Below are 3,023 nucleotides of genomic sequence, written 5' to 3' on the forward strand. Positions count from 1 at the left end.
AATGCTTCTACTTGGATCTGCCTATGTCAGTCCCATAAAAGATTTATCTTCTAAGTTAGGGAGGATGGAAAGGACAGGGGACCAGATGGAGGGAGTTGGTATACAATTTCCATGCCTCCTTATTATAGTAAGTAAAGGGCCAGAATCTATCTTTCTACTTATCTGTCTTTTTAATGATAACCACTAATGGCACAGAAGAAGAGAGAACAGCCAATATCACCTAATTGTATTTTAATTACAATTGGGTAGCCACTTCAGGTACACTTAAGTGTGTGTTACAACTTAAGTTAACTCTTTTCTCTTTCAAAGATAAGACAGGATTGGGGTTTTAGTTTTAGTTAGTTTTTCTTTCTGCATTTTCCTGTTCGAGGGGATGGGGGGAGAAGAATGTGATTTTAAGAACACTTCAACGTTATGGCAAAGGAAAACAATTAGTGGGCACTTTTGCAAAAGAAGAAGGGGGGAGACTCCCAGGTAGCAAAGCAACACAGGAGAGCAAACCTTAAGGTGTCTGTGCTCTTCCTGCTGAGAAGTGGGGTCTCAGCTGTCCATTAACAAGTTAAAAGGATAGAAGCTGAAACTCAGATGGGAGACAGGCATACACGCGCCTCAAGCAATCTCTTTCTCTTTGTTTTTAAATGCTACTGCAGTGTTGTTCCTCGCTGTCTGAAAGGACCACAGCGCCTAAAACAGTGATTGCCATCCTCAGTGGGAGAACAGGTTTCCAATTTCATCAGCTGGAACTAAATTGTGTGTGTATACTCAGATTAAAACACTAAAGAAAATGCAGCCTTTCCAGGGCAGCACTTTTTCTGGGCAGAGGACAAGCCAACAACTCGCCCATGATTTTGACTTCTCGGTCCTGGCTGGCTTACCCATATCTTTAGAGAATCTGCCAGGTGGAGCTATTGGATTCAATCAAACTAGGGAAGAAACGAAGGCGGGGGTCACTTGAGGGGGCTCACAAGTCCCCACCTAAGGTCACGGAGCATACCTGCGGGCTAAGGAACTGAGCCCTCGGGTACCCTTGGTGCGAATTGCCCCTGGGGGCTAAGTGGGCACAGACACTAGCTCCGCTGGCTTCGGGTGTTTGGAGGAGGTAGTCTGGGAGTGTTTTTAGTCTCCTACTCCTGGGAAAAGCTCAGAAAAAAAAAGAAGAAATAACGTAGAGAGAGCACGTGGGCCACCAGCCACTCTCCTCACCTTAACCCTGACCCACCTGTTCTGTCAACACCACCTGCCCCACCAAAGAAGGGCAAAGTGTGCGCCGCGACAGCCCAGCCCGAAGCGCGCTGCGGGCCTCGGCCGGGGCCTCCCTGCTGGGGACCCGGGAGGTGCGTGGGGAGGAGGCCGCTGCTCGCCCCAGGGCCACGGGCTAGGGGGAAACGCCGGACCAGGCCCAGCGAAGGAAGCCGAGCTGCCGCCCAGTCCTGCCCGAGACTCTAGAAACCCGGGCCGCTCTCCTCGGCCACCGTTGAAGTTCTAACGACAAGCCAGGGAAGGGGTGCCCTCTGTGGCTGGCACCCCTCCGCCGAGCGCGCGGGTGATGGGCCCAGGTCCGAGGGCCAAGACCCAGGCCGCAGGAAGCAAAGGAAACGGGCCATACCTGAAGTAGGAAGGGCGGCCGGGCCTAGGCCGCCTCCCGACCAGGCTCTTGGGCCTGAGCCGGCTGCCCTCGCGTCTGAGAACCAGGGAACGCTCCCACCTGCCGCCTGGCCCGGGAGCCGCGAGTGGCCAAGACCGCTTCATCCCTCCGCCACTGGGCCTGGTCCAACCCAGCGGTAGCGCTTCCCGCGTGGCTCACGTGCCTCGCCCGGAACTTAGCTCCTTAATTCAAAGAGCGAGATGCGACTTGAGCTTGGGAGGTGGCTCCGGGGTGCCCAAGGCCACGGCAGCTGCGTTGTCCCCCGAAGCTCAGGCCTTTGCCTCCTCCACGGTCTGGACCTTAGAGGCTAGCCTCAGGGGCTCCGCAGGCCGGGCCACCAGGCCCCGCGCCTGGAGCTGTGCAGTGATGCGGCTCCCGGGACGCGCGCGATTCTCCGTGAAACGGTGAAGCGGCTCCACCCGGGTCCGGGGGCGGAGAGCCGCGGCGCCCCGATTTCCCGCGCCTTGGGAGGGCAGAGTGGCAGGAGCAGCCACGGGAGTCTGCAGGTGGCAGGAGAAGCTCCTCCAGTTTTCTGCAGCCCGAGACGCGCGGAACGGAAGCCTCTGGCTCCCTAACCTGGAGTTCTGCTTGCAGACTTGACCAAAGACCTCCAGGCGGGGGAGGCGGTAGGAGTGAAGCCCCCTCCAGCCACAGCCGCCGCTGCAGGCGCGGAGGCTGCGGCGGAGCAGAGGAACAGCCGTTCCGTGCGGGGTCAGTGCCAGGTGCCCGACTCGCCCTCAGGGTGCGGGGGAGAGCGGCGTGACAAGGGTCACTGCTCAGCAAACTCAGAGTTCGCCCACAAGCACCAATGCCACTGCCTCTTCCTGGAAGCTTCCGCTTCATCTCGGGGTCAAGCCCAACCTGTCCTGCCTGGAGAATAGTTCAAGACCGGCGGTGCCCGGCCTCAGCGGCCTCTTTCTCCCTGCCCGCAGCTCGTGGTGCTTTGGGGACTCTTGAGTCCCTACCTGCTAAGCCAAATTCAGGAACCGTCGGCCAAGCCCCTTGGCCTCCCGAGCATTTAAGGAAGCTTCGTTCTCAGCCAAGAAGTCAAGGCAAGCAGGCAGTGGGGACCCGAACAATCCTGTGTTCAGATCTAAAACGTAAAAAATTTAAAAATCGCCCTAATATGTTATTGTTTTCATTTTACTTGATAAAATTCTGTAAGGTTTCATCCTAAAAACTATTTATAAGCCGTCGTTCATTACTTTGGGCTCTCCTTATGAAATCTGTAAAGGAGAAATCGAAAAGTGGCTTTTGATTCAGTTAAACTGTGAAGCCGAGAAGGTAAATTAGAGGTCCCTTAACAGCAGGTCCTTGAAGATTTCCTCGAGGAAAAAAAAATATGGTTAGTTCCCCCTAATGATTGCTCTAAAATGAT

The 3,023-nt window shown here is 55.2% G+C and overlaps 1 pseudogene; it reads right to left on the reverse strand.

Moving 5' to 3' along the window:
• Positions 1 to 1,800: 1,800 nt before the first annotated feature.
• On the reverse strand, positions 1,801 to 2,569 carry LOC149750304 (uncharacterized; annotated as a pseudogene).
• Positions 2,570 to 3,023: the final 454 nt, after the last annotated feature.

Source organism: Delphinapterus leucas, chromosome 2 (genome assembly GCF_059928025.1).
Source record: "Delphinapterus leucas isolate spDelLeu-1000000601 "Yukka" chromosome 2, BTC_Dleu_Yukka2, whole genome shotgun sequence".
NCBI lineage: Eukaryota > Metazoa > Chordata > Mammalia > Artiodactyla > Monodontidae > Delphinapterus > Delphinapterus leucas.